The sequence below is a fragment of the Cetorhinus maximus genome, chromosome 3, assembly GCF_964194155.1.
Source record: "Cetorhinus maximus chromosome 3, sCetMax3.hap1.1, whole genome shotgun sequence".
NCBI lineage: Eukaryota > Metazoa > Chordata > Chondrichthyes > Lamniformes > Cetorhinidae > Cetorhinus > Cetorhinus maximus.
In genome coordinates, this window is record NC_135881.1 from 148,859,543 (window position 1) to 148,880,928 (window position 21,386).

At 42.7% G+C, this 21,386-nt stretch overlaps 1 long non-coding RNA gene across 1 annotated transcript in view; it reads right to left on the reverse strand.

The window, feature by feature from the left end:
- Nucleotides 1-581: 581 nt before the first annotated feature.
- The window catches only part of LOC144673400 (uncharacterized), a 38,040-nt gene continuing 17,235 nt past the window's right edge, over nucleotides 582-21,386 (reverse strand). The window contains exons 2-3 of the long non-coding RNA XR_013574302.1: nucleotides 19,977-20,143; nucleotides 582-688 (exon numbers count right to left, since the gene is read on the reverse strand). This is a non-coding gene — a long non-coding RNA (uncharacterized LOC144673400). The remainder of the gene's footprint in view (nucleotides 689-19,976; nucleotides 20,144-21,386) is intronic.

The window sequence follows — 21,386 nt, forward strand, 5'->3', positions numbered from 1 at the left end:
AGTGCCACCAACCCCTGTTGATAGTGGATATCATGAAATGCTAATTCATAAGCCATATGCATCATGATGCTCTTGTTTGCATATTAATAAGGCACTTAGCTGTGCACTTTTCGGAATGAGTGTAAAGATATTGAAAATGCAATTCAGAAAATCTATGCAAAAGGTACAGCTTGAGCATAACTGCACCTGTGTAGTGCTGTCTTTTGCAAATAGCCTATAAAGAACATTTGTGAGATGGATGCTCATCTGTTCCTAAAAGTCTGAAGTGTATATTAGTATTATAGATTTTAATTTGAGGTGATGTCAGTCTTTTCTTCCCTGCATTGTAGTGCAAGAGCCTGCCATCTGCTTATAGTAATGGGTCTGACAATCCAAGGAAATGTGATTTGCTGCTTCTTTTGCTCACATAATGGCCAGGGTATTGATCTTAATAGTGGAACATTTGCTGTCATTATATCTTAAAAGAAAGATAGGACATGATGGAAAAGATCTGATCACTGAACAGGAGCTCGCAGATGGGACTGACAGCCTGTCCTCAAGGGCTGCTTCCTGACTTTGGAGAGATTTTCCTGAATTTTATTATCTGAAATCTGACGGTCCTTTCCAAGTTGTTACTTTAGGTCTTTTCGCCCTGGTAGAATTTGTGTTGACAACAAATTCTTATATATGTGCAGATGAATAATATTGCCTGTTTAAAACATACACTGCTGTAGTTTTAAATACAAAAATCAGCATGAAATGAAAATTTAACCCCGCAATGTATATCTTTGATATTTTAAAAATAGACATTTAGCCAAAAGCAAAACATAACATATATAACATTTTACACAACTGAATAAAAGCTCAAATAAGTTAAAAAGAACTCAGCTTTAAAGAAAATTAAGACAAAACAAATCAAAATATTGAGTCACTTTCTCCAATGCTGCAAGTGAAGCAAATACACAACACATTTATAAAAACACAATGAGGGAGACTGTCAGATAGGGCAACGAGCATGCATGAAATCTGCAGTGTGCCCACAGCATCTGTCCAATGCCGGCAATTGAGGGGGTCACACCTTTCACTGAGCTGCAGGCACCAGTCTTACCGTTCTGTTGGGGAAGTGCAGCTGGACATCAGGTTAGTAATATTAGGAGAGGGACAAGATTCCACCTCCTGGTTCTCTTGTTCCTCAGCTACTTGGGCAATAGGTAGTGACAAGGGATGCTCCCTCATAATGGCATGGCAGTGCAGCATGCAGCATACAAGCACAAACCTTCAGACATGCTCACAAGTACTGCAGGGCTCCTTCAGAGTGGCCAGGCAGAAAAATTGTTGTTTCCGCACGCCAATTGCCTGCTGTATTACATTTCATGTTGCGGCATGGTTCTCACTGTATGCATGCTATGCACGTGTGGATGGGTTGTGAACCAGAGTCATGAACCATATCACCTGTAGATAGCCCATGTTGCCCAATAGTCATCATTTGGTTTGTCATGGTGATTGATGTACAGAGGGCTACCACTGAATGATTGTTTCCAGTGTACCGTACCTGTTGTAATATACCAGCCGCCTGTTGAGATAGTGGATATCGCTTTCAGTTCTGGTACATGACAACGTTGACATGCAGCACCTGAAAACCAAAGTATGTGTAACCAATGGCACTCTGCATCATGATGAGACCAGCAAATCCTGCTTCCCTCTGGCACAAGGGAATGAAATGAAGTCATCTCTCTATGCATAGAGAGCCTCAGGGATATCTATTAAGCTGTGAAATGTTGCTGATACCTCCAGCACCACCCTGGAAGAAACCAGCTGCATATAAGTTCAAAATCAGGGCCACCTTCACTGCACTGAGAATGCGATTCCTGCCCTGCTCTGTGGTTGGAGGTGCAGTTGCAGCAGGTGACAGATTTCAGTGAGGACCTCCATAGTGAAGTTCAACATCTCAAATACCACTCATCACTGATATTCAAGTTGGAGAATTTCTTCCTGAACAACGTGGGCAGATATAAACTCCTGCTAAGAGCTCTCCTCCTCCTCCTCCTCCCTTTTCCAGTAGCTTGTTCTACTCTGCATTACCTATGCTCATTTTCCCAGTCATACTTGATTTCAAGAAGGCCTACAAGTACATTCATGCCTTGGAACAATTGGCTTTGAAATTAGCCAGACATACTTTATCACCTGTTATGCCACCTGCATGTCGACTTCTGATACTGGAAATAGCCATGAAAAGCACCAAAAATGTGTAGGCTTTAGCAAAAGAAGAGGTCAATGAGAGACTAGCCTGTAAGTAGCTGTTAATCCCTTTAAATGAGACTGGCAGGGAGATCCTTCATGCTGCTAAATGCATGTTCAGCTGTGTGAGGTTAAGACAGGGCACTTACTGGGCAGGGGAGCTCAAAAATGGCAGTGCTGGCATTGGGCTGAGACTCAGTAACGAGTAACTCATCTCCTGACTCCCCAGAGCCTGTTCACCATCTACAAGGCACAAGTCAGGAGTGTGGTGGAATACTCTCCACTTGCCTGGATGAGTGCAGCTCCAACAATATTCAAGGAGCTTGACACCATCCAGGACAAAGCAGTCCACATGACTGGCACCCAATCTACCACCTGAAACATTTACTCCCTCCACCACCAGCACCCAGTGCAGCAGTGTGTACCATCTGTAAGATGCACTGCAGCAACTCACCTAAGTTCCTTTGAGAACACCTTCCCAACCTATGACCTCTACTACCTAGAAGGACAAGGGCAGCAGCTGCATGGGAACACCACCACCTTCATGTTCCCCTCCAAGTCACAAATTATCCTGACTTGAAACTATATTGCTGTTCCTTCACTGTTGCCGGGTCAAAATATTGAACTCCCTCCTTAGCAGCACTGAGTGTTCCTACAACACCTGGATTACAGCTGTTCATGAAGGTGGCTCACCATCACCTTCTCAAGGGCAATTAGGGATGGGCATTAAATGCTGGCCTAGCCAGCGACACCCACGCCCCATGAACAAATAAAATAAAGCATTTCATGCTGTTTGACATCTTGATGTGCCTGCTCTGCATGCTTCCGATGGATGTTATGTGTGCTTACGCTAACCCCTTTACCAAATGACATCCCATGTGCTTCACATCAGAAATGTGCACAGGTGCCACCGACACAATTTTGGAAACCTAAGGGCATTCATAACAGTCAAAAAATAAATGCTGCTTACTCAATTTTGCCATTCATCATAGTAAAACAATTTCTTAAACTTCTTAGTTCCACTGTCTGACTATGTTCAGTTCACATACTGCATAGTGTAAGAAATATTTTTACAAATTAGTGCATTATAAATGTAACAATAGGAAATGTACGGCGCAGTGGGTTAATAAGTTATTCCTTCATTTTCCTTTTTCTGTGGCGATAGGATAAACCTTTAAATAATTTGTCATAGACTAAGACACAGCTGGCTAGCTCACCATAAGAGGGCATGAAAATACTATTTTGTGGCATGAAAACATTTCAATGGCATTTTCTTGGGCATCTGGGCGTAAAGCCCAATATTAAATTAGGTGCTCAGGAGGAGCTGTACACTACTGCTGACCTAGAGCTAGGAGTACTTAATATTGACAATAAATGACAAAAATGAAAACAGGTTCCCTTCCCCAGCACTAGTATCCCTCATGTTGATTGGTGTTGTTTCCTACAACATCTGCTGCCCTGGGCCCAGCCATTCCAGCGTGACATATTATTCTATACATAAAAAGAAAACAAATTGGAAGCAGCAATCTGGCATCACAGAAGTCTAAACAACTTTCCAATTAGTTTTGTGAAGTTATGGTGTCATTAATTATCAATTAGAGCAATATGTATTGCACTGTTAGAAAAGACAAGTTCACAAGCTATAATTGATCTTTTACTTCTCCCTTTGTATTCACTGTTCACACCACTGAGCCATTTACACAGTCACCATTTGCAGTAAAGTCTCTTAAACAACAATGTGATAAATGGCCAGATATTCTGTTTTAGTGATCTTAACTGGGGAAACTCCGCTGCTCTTCCACAAATCATGCCAAGTGAGAAAGCAGGCAAGGCTTCAATGTATTTCCTCATCTGAAGGGGTAGCATCTCCAACACTGCAGCACTGCCTCTGTGATCTTTGTGTCACTCTAGATTACATGCTCAAGTCTTTGAAGTGGGGCTTGAACCCATGACCTTCTGAGGTGAGAGTGTTGCTTCTAAGCCAAAGCTGATACCTCAGGAGGCCTGCGCCTGAGCCTCTGTCAATATGACTCTCCAGCCAGTCAGCAGGTACTGAACTGGCTATTTTGATCTCTATCAGACAGCCCTGAATTGAAGTTGCAAAATCAGCATCTAGGAAATCATCAGGATGGACCTAAACTTTCACTTTCAAAAAATGTCAACTGCACTTAGAAAGGTAATAGATAATAGAAATTATCCCTTATTTTATTTCAGATAATAGTTTTGATCCTTTTATCCTGGTGCAGATCTGAAAGTAGCATCTTTGATAGATGTCAGAGCCAAATTCTACATGGTTATGTCATTTACATGTAACGTTAATTACTTTACACCACAATCAAAATCATTTCTGTTAAAGCAATGTGGTAAATCTTACGTAGTGGTTCTCCATAGCTTCTAGCGATGCCCCAATTTAAATTTAACCTGCCTGGTGGGAATGGGGTGGGATCAGGCTGAACCTTTGACTTACATCAGGCCTGGTTTTACATGTCCTAGAGAGTCAAAAGAATAATTGCCTGTAAATTGGGCATGCCAGGAAGATTGGGTGCAAATCAGAGCTTAACTGAGGCAGAGAAAAGTGCACTGAAGCTCAGTATTTCTTTGTTATCTGATTAACCATTACGTTACTGATCAACTTACTGTGGTAATATTCTCTGTCACTTAAACCCAAGTTTAAAATGATGAAAAAGAAACTCTTAATTTTGCATACAGTAAGTCTCCAATTAAAAGTTCCTTGCTTAACATTGTTTTGCTTTAACGTTGGTCAGTTAATGGGGCCTGTCAGCTCGTTTAGCATTGCAAGGTTTGTTTTAACATTGTTTCTCTCAATGCTACTGAGAACGTTCTCACTGAAGAAGTGCCATTCCAGAATTTCCTGTCATGGAGGAGCTGGACAATGAACCCACCATAGTAGAGCTCAACAAGGCCATCGATCATCCTGCCAGTGGTAAAGCCCCAGGAAATGATAGCATTCCACCTGAAATCATGAAAAGTGGAAAGCCAGCACTGCTGCAGCATCTCCATGAACTTTTTTGTCTTTGCTGGAAGGAAAAATTTGTTCCTCAAGACAAGCGTGAAGCAAATATCTTGCACAAAAACATAGGGAATTGCAGTGACTGCAACAATTACTAAGGCGTCTCCTTGTTAATTGTTGTGGGGAGGGTCTTCACTCGTGTTGCTCTGACCAGATTGCAGACCATGGCTCACATCTACTCTGAACTTCAGTGCGGCGTCAGAGCTGGCAGATGGACTGTTTACATGATTTTCTTACTATTGCAGTTACAAAAGAAGTGCCAAGAACAGCACAGACCACTCTACCTTCATAGACCATACTAAGGCCTTCAGTCTTGTCAACAGAGATGCACTCTTGAAACTCTGTGGAAAAAAAGGCTGCCCACCCGGATTCCTGGGCATCATATCTTCTTTCCACAAGAACATGCACAGTTCCATCAATTACAATGGAGCAACATCAGATGCTTTCAAGATCAGCAGTGCGGTAAAACAGGGCTGCATCCTGGTGCCAACTCTCTTTGACATATTTTCTTCCCTGCTGTTACAGTGCACTTTCAGTAACTCAAATGAGGGCGATAACCTGCATGCAAGAGCTAATGGCAAGCTCCCTCTTCTGAACCTTTGCTGTGAGTGAAGGCTCTGGAGTTGAGCAGCAAGGGGAAGGAGGAGCTGCTTTGACTTCGAACCATAGAACCATAGAAAAGTTATGGCACAGGAAGAGGCCATTCAGCCCATCTTGTCTTCAGCAGTCGAAAAACAAAAACAAAAAAACTAGCTTCCCATTCTAATCCCACCTCCCAGCACCCAGTCTGTAGCTTTGCAGGTTACAGCACTTTAGGTGCAGATCCAGGTACCTTTTAAATTAGTTGAGGGTTTCTGCCTCAACCATTAATCCGGGCAGTGAATTCCAGGCACCTACCACCCTCTGAGTGAAGAAGTTTTTCCTCATGTCCCCTCTAATTCTTCCATCAGTCACCTTAAATCTGTGCCCCCTGGTAATTGAGCTCTCCGCTAGGGGAAACAAGTCATCCCTGTTTACTCTATCTAGGCCCCTCATAATCTTGCACACCACAATCAGGTCACCCCTCAGCCTCCTCAGTTCCAAGAAAAACAACCCGAGCCGATACAATCTTGCCTCAAAGCTGCAATTTTCAAGCCCTGGCAACGTTCTTGTAAATGTCCTCTGTTCTCTCTCCAGAGCTATTGTGTCCTTCCTGTAATGCAGCAACCAGAATTGTACACAAAATTCCAGCTGTGGCCTAACCAGCATTTTGTACAGTTCCATCATTACATCCCTGCTTTTGCATTCTACACCTTGTCCAATAAAGGAACGTTTTATGTCTTGAGTCTATGAGATCACTAGTCGAGTAAATTTGAATTGCATAACTACATAAAACTTTTTAGTTGATACTCGCTAACAATAATGGAGAGAGACCGATGTAAGAACAAACTGTGATTGTTTATTGCAACAGAAGAAAGAGCACTAAATCCTTGCATGCTCCAACAACCACCTCCAGCTCTAGACTTAACCAGTAGCCCGCGTTGTACAGTGGTTGGTCAGTAGTGTCACATGGTTAGTCCACTTGCAATCTCTTAAAGGTAAATGGTACTCCACTTTACCACATCCCTTCCCCTTTACTTAAAAAACACAGTTGACAAACTTAATAACATGAACTATTTACAGTAATAACTTTTTACAAATAAAGTATCTCAGGAGGCATCCTCGGACGTGTTAAGCGTCATAGTTCAACAAGCTCAGCTGGTTTTCCGAGACCTCCTTTTCAGGGGGCAGCTGTCCTCTAGGTTCCTCAGTGGAAATTGGCAAGTTTGTCTCTCCAGCCCCTTCAGGACCCATAGGCCCCACCGGTACTTCCAAATCGTGTGGCCTGTCCTCTACATGAGGAACAGACTCAAGCGTAGATGAAGACTGCATTTCTTCCTGTGGGACTGGTGTTCTTCTGCAGAGATGATCCATGTGTCATCTAATTATTCGGCTGTTAACCGATATGCTATAGGAGAGGGATTCAGTTACTGCACCCACCTCGCCTAACAGCCAACTGAGCCCATCTCCAAAGTTCTTTGCGAGGACCGAATCTCCCGCCATGAAAGTTCTTTCACGGCCATGACCATCGTGCCTGGTCTTCTGCGCCTCTTGGCTTTTCTCCACCCTCCCCTCTAAATTCGACCGGATAAGGGTCAGGCGGGTGCGGAAATGTCTCTTCATTTGTAGTTCTGCAGGGACAATGCCAGTCATTGTGTGTGGCATGGTCCGGTATGCAAACAAGAACCAAGACAACCTCATGCTGATGGAATTTGCTTCCATCTTTTTCATTTCTGATTTAAAGGTTTGGACTGCCCGCTCAATCATGCTGTTCAATGCTGGGTGGTAGGGTGAGGTTTTGTTATGGATAATGCCGTTAAGGGTCATGAATCTGTGGAACTCCCCGCAGGTAAAAGCAGTCCCGTTGTTGGACACAAGGACGTCCGGCAACCCATGCACCACAAAAATCTGCTGCAAGCGGTCTATGGTAGCAGCCGAAGTGGGTGATCGGACTTCATAGACATCCAACCATTTGGAGTGGGAGTCAATCAGTAAAAGGAACATTGTGCTCAAGTAGAGTCCCACATAATCAACGTGGAGGTGGACCCATGCCTGCCCCGGCTATTCCAATTGGTGCAATGGAGCCAAGGGGGAAGCTTTTGCACCTGCTGGCATTGAGGACAGCTTTTGACCAGTGTTTCTATAAGCAAGTCCATGTCTGACCATCACAAATAGCTGCGTGTGAGCATCTTCATTCTGATAATGCCCGGGTGAACGCTGTGTAGCTTGGCTAATAACAGCCTTCACCCCCTCGGGGGCACGATAAACCTTGCTCCCCAAAGTAAAATGCCTGGCAGAGGAGCTCATATTTGTAATCAGAATAGGTCTTTATCTCCTTGGATTTAGATCCACCTGACCAACCATTCACGACCTGCTCCCAGACGTTAGACAACAGTGGGTCCTGGCTTGTCCACTCACGGATTTGTCTGGTCTGAACAGGGAAGGATTCCAGAAAATTTTGCACTAAGACCAGTTCCTGGGGAATTGGAGCCTCCCTGTTATTAGCTGGCAGGGGAAGGCGGCTTAGTGCGTCAGCATGTGCGATTTGACTACCCGAACGGTGAACAAAAATGTATTCGTAGACGGCTAATATTAGTGCCTATCTCTGGATGTGAGCCGGTGCGATAGGTGGTATCGCTTTATCCTCTCCAAATATCCCAGTAGACGCTTGTGAAGCTAATATGGAAATGGTGACCATGGCGATATTGATGAACTTTCCGGACGCCGAACATAATAGATAAGCCCTCTTTTTCAATTTGGAAATATCATTGCTCTGCGACACTGAGTGTGTGAGATGTATAACCAATGGGTTATTTGGAGCCATCTGCCGTCTGATGCGAAAGGACAGCCCCTATTCCATAAGGGTACATATCACTTGTTAAAATTAATTCCTTCTTGGGGTCAAAGTGGACCAACAAGGCCGACCATCTTAACAATCGCTTCACTTTCCGGAAGACATCCTGGTGTGGGGCTTGCTAACTCCATTTCTGGTTCTTCCTAAGCAGGCCGTACAATGGGGCCAACACAGTCGAGAGATTTGGGAGGAATCGGCCACAGTAGTTTACCATTCCTAAGAAGGCCTTAAGCTCTGTGGCATTTCTCAGGACAGGTGCCTCGCGAATGGCCTGGACTTTTTCTTCCACAGGATGCAGGCCCTGTGCATCAACCTTGTGGCCCAAGTAAACCTCCTCCTCAGCTTGGAACAGACACTTCTCTCATTTTAACCATATCCCCGCTTGTGAGATGCATTTGAGAACCTCTTCTAGATTTGCTAAGTGTTCATTGTTGGTCAGTCCCGCGAATAATATGTCATCCAAGTAAACGATAACATGGGGCAATGCTTGAAGAAAGTTTTCCATCATTCTTTGGAAAATAGCACATGCCAAGGAGACCCCAAAGGATAGATGTGTGCATTGATACAATCCTTGGTGTATATTAATGGTGACGAATTCTCGAGAGTCCTTTTCCAACTCTACCTGCTGGTAGGCATGGTTTATGTATAATTTTGAATACGTGGTGCCCCTGCCAACTTCGAATACAATTCCTCAATCTTGGGTATTGGGTGTCTATCAAGTTTGGCCACTTTATTGACAGTTTATAGTCACCGCATAAACACACGCTTTGGTCCGGTTTCAGTACAGATACAATGGGTGCTGCCGACTCAGAAAATTACACTGGTTGTAGGATGCCCAATTTTTCCAGTCTGTCCAGATCAGTTTCAACCTTGTCCCATAGAGCATAAGGGACTGGTGTGGCTCTTATAAATCTGGGGGCTCGCATTTGGGTCTACATGGACCTTGGCCTGTAGCCCCGAATCCTTCCTAAATCGTCATTGAAAATGGAAGCATACTTTTACAACAATTCCTGTAAGCTTTTCATTGTAATTTGAAGAATTTTGACCCATTTCAATTTAATTTTTTTGAGCAGTTGCAGCCTATTAAGCTGGGGTCCTCTCCAGCTACCACTATCAAGGGTAACCTTTCAGATCGATCTCCATATGTCATCAAGGCTTGACATAACCCTTTCAGTCTTGTTTCTTCACCTGTGTAAATTCTCAGTTTAGTGTCTGAAACTTCAAATCTTAAAAGACGGATTCCTTTATTCAAGTATCTGAATATATGTTCTCTAATGACGGACATCGACGCTCCAGTATCAACTTCCATCTTAACGCGTTGTCCATTGACAATAATGACTACTTGGTTTGGCTCGGTTCTACCCACTTTCAGGTTATATAACGAATGGATGTCTGATTCTATTTCTTTTGGTTATTCCATGAGACATATGTCACAATTTCTCCCTTTGTCTTTAAAACGCTGTCTCAGCCTATCTCTGCAGTGCCACATTATGTGACCATAGCGGTGGAAGAAAAAACATTCGACTTGTTTGAATTGTCGATCACCCACTGGATGCCTGGATGCATTTCTCTTATTCATTTTGTGGGTTTTCAATGTGGTACTGCTGTTTTTTACTGATCTGTACACAGGGGGCATTTCAATAAAGTCTAAACTTTAAGATTTGAAGTTGCGGACACTAAACTGAGAACATACACAGGTGAAGAAAACATACACGGGTGAACGGCTGCAAGGGGACTGTGCTTCTGATGGCTTCCCAGTTAATGATAAATTCAGGTGTTTGGCTTACTGTGGCTTTCTTGACTGCCGTCAATCGATTCATGTTTTGCCTTCCGCAGAATTGCCCTCTCTCAGGGGCCTCTGATAATTTTCTGTCCATAGCCATTTTTCTCTTTTTTTAAATGTTTTGCAACTTTAAGAACAGTCAGCGTTTTTTTTCCAATTCCGTCTCTGCAGCTGTTAGCTTTTCTGTGCTGTGTTTCACGCTCTTTTTGAGGTTTGGCAGGATCCCAGCGATCGCGATTCTGCTGGCTTTTTTTTCAAAGTTAAACTGCTTTCTGCCCTGATTGCCGCCTATTTTTCAACTTGAGTACAGACTCTCTTTCTAATGTTTTGCTCACCCATCTTGTGGATTCTCACTCAGGGGTCTTACAATTTAGCTATTTTCATCCTCGTCGCCAGTTTTATGTCTTGAGTCTATGAGTTCACTAGTCGAGTAAACTCGAATTGCACACCTCCATATACACTTGTTAGTTGATACTCGCCAGCAATAATGGAGAGAGAATGACATAAGAACAAACTGTGATTGTTTATTGCAACAGAAGGCAGAGCACTAAATCCTTGCACGCTCCCACAACCACCTCAAGCTCTAGACTTACAGTTAGCCAATAGCCTGTGCTGTACAATGATTGGTCAGTACTGTTAAATGGTTAGTCCACTTGCATTCTCTTAAAGGTACATGATACTCCACTTTACCACAGAAAGCATTCTATATGCTTTCTTTACCAACTTATCCACCTGCCCTGCCATTTTCAGGGACCTGTGGACATGCACTCCGAAGTCTCTCACTTCCTCAACCCCTCCCAATACTCCCATTTATTATGTATCGCTCGCTTTGTTTGCCCTCCCCAAATACATGGCCTCACACTTCTCTGGATTGAACTCCATCAGCTGCTTTTCCGCCCATTCAACCAAACCACTGATATCATTCTGGAGAGAACAGCTATCCTTTTCACTATCAACTACACAACTAATTTTTGTGTCATCTGCAAAATTCCCAATCATGCCACCCACATTTAAGTCCAAATCGTTAATATACACTGCAAACAGCAAGGGACCCAACACTGAGCTCTGTGGAATGCCACTGGAAATCGTTTTCCATTCGCAAAAACATCTATTGTCCCTTTGTTTCCTGTCACTAAGTCAATTTTGGGTCCAACTCGCCACATTCTCCCATATGCCATATGCTTTTATTTTTCTGACCAGTCTGGCACGTGGGACCTTGTCAAATGCCTTACTAAAATCCATGTAGACAACACCCACTGCACTACCCTCATCAATCTTTCTTGTTACTTCCTCAAAAATTTATATTAAATTAATAAGACATGACCTTCTCCTAACAAAACCATGCTGACTATCCCAATTAATCAGTTTCTTTCTAAGTGACAGTTTATTCTGTCTCTCAGAATTGATTCTAATAATTTGCCCACCACCAAAGTCAGACTGACTGGCCTATAATTATTTGGCCTACCCCTCACATCCTTTTTTAAGTAATGGTACATCGTTCACAGGCCTCCAATCCTCTGGTACATTGCCTGTATCTAGTGAGGATCAGAAAATGATCCTCAGAGCATCCGCTATTTCATCCCTGGCTTCCTTTAACAACCTGGGATACAATCCATCCGGCCCTGGTGATTTATCCACCTTCAAGGTTGTCAGTCCCTCCAATGCATCCTTTCTTTATGCTTATTATACCTAACATATTTCACACTCCTCCTCTTTAACTGGAATGTCTGCATCATCCCTCTCCTTAGTGAAGACAGACAAAGTACTCATTAAGAATGCTGCCCACATCTTCAGCATCAGAGCACAAGTTACTATGTATATCTCTGATAGGCCCTACCCTTTCCTTAGTTATTCTCTTGTTCTTGATGTATTGATAAAACATCTTTGGGTGTTCTTTGATTTTACCTGCCAATATTTTTTCATATCCTCTCTTTGCTTTCCTAATTACCGTTTTTACTCCCTGTATTTCCTATACTCCTCTAGGCTTTCTACATTATTAAGTTTTTTGTGATTGTCATAAACTGCTTTATCTTACTTCTAGATCACGAGGGGGCTCTAGATTTAACAGTTCTGCCCTTTTTCTTTGTGGGGACATGTCTAAACTGTTCCTGCAGAATCTTGCTTTTGAATGCCTCCCACTGGTCTGTTACTGATTTCCCTTCAAGTGGCTGTAGCCAGTCCACTTTCACCAGATCACCTCTCAGCTTTGTAAAATTTGTCTTATCCCAATTTAGAACTTTTACTCCTGTTCTATCTTTGTCCTTTTCCATAATTATGCTAAATCTAAGGGTATTACGGTCACTATCTTCAAAATGGCTATCCACTCTCGTTGGGCTTGTTACGTACTGGCTAAAAAAAGGTCTCTTGAATGCAGTTCAAGAATTTTGTGCCCTCTGTGCCTATTGCGCTGTTCGTATCTCCTTTGATATCAGGGTAATTGAAGACCCCAGCTATTACTGCCCTATTTTTTTTTTGTACCTGGGGGTCGGTTAGCTCAGTTGTCTGGATAGCTGGTTTGTGATGTAAAATGATGCCAACAGTGTGAGTCCAATTCCTGTACCGGCTGAGGTCATCCATCAACCTTGCCTGAGGTGTAGTGGCCCTCAGGTTAAACTCACCACCAGTCACCTCTCTCTCCAAAGAGAGAGCTACCTATGGTCCTCTAGGACTACAGCGACTTTCGCTTTCATTTTGCACACATAAATTTACCTACATATTTGCTCTTCTATCTCCCTCTCACTATTTGGGGGTCTATAGTACATTCCTAGCAGTGTGGCTGCCCCTTTTCTATTTCTGAGCTCAACCCATCTAGCCTCATTTGATGATTCGTTTAATATATCATCCCTCCTCACAGTTGTAATTGATTCTTTCATGCTACACCCCCCCCCCATCTTTTTTAGCCCTCTTTCTATCCTGCTTGAAAACCCTATATTGAAGGGTGTTGAGTTGCCATTTTTACCCCTCTTTAAGCCAAGTTTCCATTATAGCAATGATGTCATGCTGCCATGTGTCTATCTGTGCCCTCAGCTCATCAACTTTGTTTGCTGTACTCCTTGCATTTAAATAAATACCCTTTAACATTGCCAAATTCCTGTGCTGTAAACCTTTTAAGCTTTGCTTCTTCTGTCTTTCAGAGTCATTTGCTAATTTTCTGTCTTCTGCTTCCTGCTCTGAATTTGCCCTATCTGAATCTGCCCTCAGGTTCCCATCCTCCTGCCAATCTAGTTTAGACCCTCCCCAACACTAGCAAATCTGCTTGCAAGGACTTTAGTCCCAGTCCTATTCAGGTGTAGGCCGTCCGGCTTGTACAGATCCCACCTTCCCCAGAACCGGTCCCAATGCCCCAGTAATCTGGAGATTACTGCCTTTGAGGCCCTGCTTGCTAACCTTTTTCCTAACTCTCTGAAATCGGCCTGCAGGACCTCATCCCTTTTTCTACCTATATCATTGGCACCAATGTGAACCACGACCTCCAGCTGTGCACCCTCACCCTCTAGAATTCTCTGAAGCTGCTCGATGATATCCATGACCCTCACGCCAGAGAGGCAACAAAACATCACGTCTGTGACCACAGAGTACCTGTCAGTTCCCCTAACTATAGAATCCCCTACCACTATTGCTCTCCTCTCTTTTCTCCTTCCTCCCTGCACAACTGAGCCACCCATGGTGCTCTGGTCATGACTCTTGCTGCCCCCTCCAGAGAAACCCTCTCCCCCATTGGTGCTCAGAAATGAGTGCCTGTTGGAAAGTGGAATGTGCCCAAGGGTCTGCTGCACTACCTGCCTTGTCTTTCTTGTCTGTCTGACAGCCACCCAATCCCTCTCTGTCTCTTCATTCTTAAAACTGCAGGGTGACCACTTTCTGAAATGTGCTATACACGTAGCAATGATATCATGCTGCCATGTGTCTATCTGTGCAGAAGGTAAGTTCTCTTCAAGTGGGTTTGTGATCAGCTTCACCCCTTTTCGATCAGAAACCTCCTGGTAACAGATCCCTGATCCTGACAATGAGACAATTTACTCAACAATGGTTTGAATATGTTGGGCCACCGGGCTGGGACATGACTCCTCTCCACTGTAGTAAAACCAGCTGGGCAGCGGCCTTGGTTACTCTGCCTCTGCCTGAGCTATGGACAGGGGAGCCGCTCCCAGTGGCTTTAAAACCCCAGGCAGGGGTGGAAAGGGAGATTTCTGCAGAGCAGAAGGATTAGGGAGCATGAGGTTCAGTGAGAGGAAGGATCAGTGAGAGGGTGGATTAGGGAGTGGGAGAGGCCTCAAGTGCAGAGTGTCGGCAGCGAGAGCGTGGGTTAGGGAGCCAGAGAGGCCAAAATTCTGAGGATTGATGAGAGGTTGAGTCAGGGAACGACAGAGGCTGCAAGTCTGAGGGGCGACAGCAAGAGGGTGGGCAAGGAGGCCCAACAGGCCGCAAGTCCGCGGATCAGTGAGAGGGTGAGTCAGGGAGTGACAGAAGCTGCAAACCAGAGGGCTGGTGAGAGGAAGGGCCCATACCGAGCAGGCAGGTCAGAAAGCGGGATGTGTGGTGAACAGGATTGGTAGCTAGCGGGAGGTACTGTAAGTAGAAAATTACCATATTTCTTTTATATTTTTAAGTTTATTTTATTTTAAAAGCTATTTAATTTACCAATATAAGAATTTAGCAGTGTAAGGTATTTCAACTTAAAGGGTATGTTGTTTTATTTTTTATTTGATGAGGAAAGTCCTACAGAACTAACTACAGCTTTTACCTTGGTTTTAATGGATATATGCTTGACAATTTGGACTTCTGTTTATCACTAAATTGGGCAGTCACATTCATACAGCTTAGTGGTTGTATGAGAACATTTCAAATAAAATGACTTTTTCTAAAGGGTTTGTCAAACAAAAGTGCAAAATCTAGTCGAGTGAAATATTGGGAAGTAAAGTGGTTTGAGCAGCTACTCCAGCAGTAGAAGAGTAGCATTATGTTCAAAGGTCCAGGTTTGGTCATTTTCCTAACAAGTTTGATTCTCTTTAAAGGATATGCTCTGTCAACTCCTGGTCAGGTCCCTATATGGATGCTTCTTGAAAGTGCCTCTTTCTGCTTCACAGGGGCAACATAGCCAACCCTGCCAAGTAGACATGTGACAGCAATCAGTCAATCAAGTGTCAGCGTTAATGGTGGACATGATAACATTTGTGGTCCTCCTAACTAAAAGAGGAAATATGGCAGTAGGAGGCAACAGTGGGGATCTAATGGGTCTGGGGTGGGGGGGCAAGTTGGAAATATAAAGGAAAGAAGTAAATGTTAAGGTTGATACTAGGGTAGAGTCAGCAAGCTGAAGGCTTGTCAATTTGCACAGAATTTCATTGCAAATATTACTAACAAGGAGAACTATGAAAGTATGAACTGACAAACTTTAAAATCTCTGATGAGGCTCTGAGGAAGTAAATGAGAAATTCTTGCAAAGTAAAATGCATTGTTAGCTCCTGAGCAGCCGGAGCAATCCATACATACATTAACACTTCTTTATTTGACCATTACACAGTTTTAGGTGGTGCACAAAGACAAAAGAGAAAAAAAAATGCTGTGACAAATTCAGGAATCAATTTAACACTAATAATTGAAGGATGCGAGGATGGCCTGCTATGTTTGCTGTTTGGTGAAAGGTACGCGTTTCAGCTCCCCTGGAGTGTGATCTGGTTTGTTTTGCTGACTAAATGGCTAAAGAGATGTCTACTTACAGCTGTCAAAAGGTGTAGGAAATGGCAGGCAGGCCATTCCGCCTGACCTGCTTCTGACCTCTCCCACTCAAAGGTCAGAGTGTGGCCGTTACAAGAAGTGGAACCTGCCAGACATGGTGGTGAAGAAAGATTCTAATTTAACCACATTCTGGAGCACTGAGGTCAACAACTTGATATACCAAACAATGAGTTAAAAAATAAAAAGAAGTAAAAAGACCTCATTCCAAAAGCCTTTTGGGCATTTCAGCGTCCATTGTTTTTCAGGAGATTGTTTTCAATCTTTTCTTTCAGCAAAAGTGTACAATCTATAACTTTCTTATCATACATTTTTCACAAGATGTAAATCAATTTTTCTTAGAAATATGTAAAATATAATTGAGCAAATAATTGTCATTCAGCTGTGGCAGCATTTAATTTTTTTGTATTTAAATATTTAGTGAAAAGTATTGGTCTAAGGTTTGTGCAGTGACTCCTAAGTATGGGATGAAGGACAGAATTATATCAGCCCCTGGGTGGTGGGCTGGGAGGCATGGCGGAGGGTGTGCAGTGAAATATTGGGGAACCGGGTCAGGGCAGCTCCTGGGGCAGTCATCCCACTGCTGGGGCAGTTTCCCAGCGGCGGGCTGCAAGGTGGAATGGCTGCCCTCTCCAAGGAAACAGACAGCCAATTTACATATTTAAAGACCACTGTAAGGTGAGGCCGCCAACTTCATACAGGCCGCCTCCCTGTGGTAGCCCGAGGAGAGGGAGACATTGCAATTGGAGGGTCCATGGCCAAAAGACGGGATCATGGGCCTCATCCCACCAATGATCCCTGCTCGTGAGGTTTCCTCTTTGAACCTAATTGGCCTGCTGAGGTTTTCATTTTTAATTTACATACATCTGGAAGCGTCCTGAAATTACCTCTTCTGATGGCACTGTAGAGGCTCCAGAGCTGCCCTCTGATTGGGCCGACAGCATTATGAGCCTGCCTACTGCCCTTAATTGGATGGCGAGCCTGTAGATGGCCAGTTAGAAGCCCACCTTCAGTAAAATGGCCGAGCTGGTCCTGCTGCCAGGACTCGCTTTTTGCCATTGATGTTGGGTCCCGAAGTCTGCTGTAAGGCTCAGCCCGAAGCAACAAATGTGATTTACAACCCAATTTAGAAAGCTGGGGTGGGTCTAAGTAGCTACCCATTCCTTAAACTCACTCAAAAGAGAGCCCAAAACCAACATTGTCTATCAGTCATTAATTAAGAATCAAATCCTTCCTTTCCACTGAGAAAATTTGTTCATCAAACAAAATAGTAGCCTCAAGTTTGTGAATGCAGAGTTCCAGGAGACTTGTGGCAGCATCTGAGGGAAACGTACGCCTTGGCAATCTGCCTTGGCGTTTAAAGCCATCAAACACCACTTACTCATCAATAACCAGCTCACTGATGCCCAGATTGGGTTCCACCAGGACCACTTGACTCCAAACCACATTTTGGTTTGCTTCAAACATGAACAAAACAACTGAATTCCAGAGGTGTGGTGATAATGACTGCCCTTGACATCAAGGCAGCATTTGATTGCCTGCACCATCAAGGAGCCTTACTAAAGTTGAAGTTAATGGGAATAATGGGGAAAATTTTCCATTGTCTGGAGTCATACCTAGAATAAAGCTAGATGGTTGTGGTTGTTGGCAGTCAATCAGCTCAGCCCCAGAATATTGCAGCAGGAGTAACTCAGGACAGTGTCCTCAGCCCAACCATCTTCAGCTGATTCCCTCCATCATAAAGTCATAACTGAGGATGCTGCTGATTGAACAGTGTTCAGTTCCATTCACAACTCCTTAGATAATGAAGCAGTTCATTATCTATGAAGCAATACCTATACAGCATATAGGCTTAGGTTGCGGATAAGTGGCAAGTAACATTCACGCCACATAAATGGAAGGCATAGGCCATTTCCCATAAGGGAGAGTGCAAATACTTTCCCTTGACATTCAACAAATTTACCATCACTGAATTCCCCCACTAGCAATATCCTGGAAGTCACCATTGACCAGAAATTTAATTGGACCAGCTACATAAATACTCCGACTACAAGAGCAGGTCAAAGGCTAAAAATTCACCTCCTGACTCCTCAAAGCCTGTCCACTATCTCCCAGGCACAAGTCAGGACAGCGATGAAATACTCTCTACTGCCTGGATGAGTACAGTTTGATCAACAATAAGAAGCTCAACATCAACCAGTACAGAGCTGCCACCTCAACTGACACCTCATCCACCACCTTAAACATTCACTCCCTCCACCATCGACAAACATTGGCTGCAGTGTGTATGTTCCACAAGATGCACCATCACAACTTGTCAAGCTTCCATCAACAGTACATTCCAAACTCACGACCTCTACTGCTTAGAAGGACAAAGGCAGCAGATGTATGGGAGCACTATCCCACCTGTATATTCCCCTCTAAGCCACAATCCTTCCTGACTTAGAAATACAGTGTCCTTCCTTCATCACTGGGTCAAAAATCCTAGAACTTCCTCCCAAACAGCACTGTGGAAGTTCCTATACCAGACAGAGTGCAGTATATTTTCGTCTGGTCACTACGGTGAATGCGAGTCAGTGTGATTATAAAACAGAGAAAGCATAACCCAGTGTTGATGTAACATACTGCCCCATTACTCTACCATCTTTATGATCATTAAGAATAAATGTAAATGAAAATAAAACAAATTTATCCAACAAGAAATTTCTCAATGTGTATAAAGTTTGCATTTCCTTCTCTTATTCTATAAAGGCACATTCTGGACTGCTCTCAGTTCGAAGGTTTCCTATAGTCACAGAAGGTGGCGTTCTTTCAGGGTCAATGTTGCTATGGGCCATGATTAGCCATGTTGTTGTTTTACAACATGTCCTCTATTGCATTACACTAAAATGAGGGAAGTTTTCATTAGTAAGTGAAGTGCAGACAAGGTGATAGATGGCCTTTGAAGGTGACCATCTGCCCTGAACTGTGAAGGTGCTAAACTGTAGAAACAGACACAGTCTCAGTAATCCCAGATGAACTTTGTAAAGGGGCCTCAAGACAAAGGTTTCTTGCAAGTGGAGAGGAAAATAGTCCAGGGGTAAAACTTTAATGTATGATGGATGAGGCTGTGAAGAAGGTCACAGAGTGATGAATAGGAGATTGATCAAGAAAGGCAGTCAGCTAGGAGTTGTTTGAATCCTTGTATCAATAAAATTTGTTTCACATCAAACTTCACTGATAATTAAGCAGTTAACTAATAAACTATGACTAGAACATTATAATCTCAAGTGAATTAATTTCAGATTACCATTTCTTATCTTGTTGGTAAAAACTAAATATGTTATTTCTTGTATCTGATGAAAGTTTTATACCATTTCAGATGTAATCTTTTTCTTTAGCTTTTCATAAATACAATGAATTTGCAGATAAAAATATCTGTCTATATGCCATTCTTTAAAAAAAAAGTCAAATTATTTGATAAGTAGAGCAGGTTTACCAAAGCAATCACTGCCATTTATTTATGAAATGAGCTCGTTACTTTCGGTAGGTTGAAGAATCTGCATTTGTAAAGAGATAAAATGGGCTTGCACTGCTCTTTTAGTGAACATTTTGAACACTTGTATTTCATCACAGAATGGCACAATCAGGTTAAAATAACCAAGGCTGCCACTGCCCTTTCTAAATTATGTTTGGTCACATCATCCATACTTCACCATCAGCTTTCAAATTTCCTACTGAGAAGTCTTTTTTGTCTCAACTGGCAAGAGTCCAGAATAGGGTAATGGAAGACAGACCTTTGTGAAGGCAGAAGAGATGACAATAAGATCACAGAATTGACCTTTGACCTAGACACGATTCTTTCAGGTTACTGTTGTGGGCTTCTCTTTCTTCTTCACCAGCTTGAACTGTAGCCCAGGCCTATTATCTGTGTTTCTTTTGTTCAGGAAGTGGTCACAGCAATCTGGAAAAAAATGCTGATGTTACACAAAACAAGTTGGTTGGGAATAGCTAAAACTAGGGCAGGGTTTATCAAGCAGCGCAAAAGAAATAATAGTCTTTTCATCCCTCTGACAACTGGCTGTGTTTGTGTGTTCGTAAAATCAATGTGTGGCTATTGTCTGTTGTTCCTTAATAGAAAAACTCTTCCTGAAATATCTGATACACTCACGTTAAGCAGTATTTCTTTGTGATAACAATGCACAGCCCAAAGGTTAATGGTTGTCTGCTTATTCTGTGCTCTTGAAAGAAATACCTGCATACTTGTTACAAACTGTGCAGGCAAAAAGCCTTCAATTTAAATGCATTTTATGCTGCTATTGTTATTATTATTATTAATCATCCTGAAAAAGAGGTGTGCAGACATAAGGCTTCACTCATTTAGGAAACATTACCTGTGTCTAAATGACTTTAAACTGTTAAGGTTTGTGGAGCTTTAATAAAACCTGAGAGAATAAATTTTCTGATTCTGTTTAACTCTCTGAGTCAATGTGCATAGTCTGCTTTTTCCTCATTTAAGTACTGTTTATTCTTCTTTAACATAGGTTAACCAGAATGTTACCAGGGCTCCAAGGATTATTTTATAAGGAGAAACTACACAAACTGATTTCATATTCCCTGGAATATAGAGAATTAAGGGGTGATTTGTTTGAGATTTTCTTTTGGATTTTGAAAAGAATTGATAGGGTAGGAGATTTATTTCTCACTCTACCAGTGGATCAGTCCAGAATAAGGGCACACAACCTTAAATTGGGAGCCAGTCCATTCAGAAGAGAAGCTCAGAAACTTTGCACAAAGGATGGTAGATGTCCCACAAAGAATAACAATAGATGTAAATTCAATTGATAATCTGAATCCTGAGTTTGGTAGATTTTTGTGAGTTAGGATATAAAAGTATATGTACGTATATGGAGGGAAGATGCAGATTAGCCAGGATAGTATTGAATGGCGGCCACAGACTTGAGAGCATAAATGGTCTATTTCTATTCTGATTTCCCTAATTAATGATCAAAGTTCATTACAATGTTTTTTTGGTATGAATCCCAATGATCAATAGATCAAAATAGTTTACCTCATGCCTTCGTGCAGTGAGATGAATTAGCTATTATGGGAAGTAAATTAAAATAATGCCCACAAACAACCTGGTTGGAGTTTTTATTAATAATATTCTCAGTATCAGCTATTTTCACCTATATCTGAGGGCATTC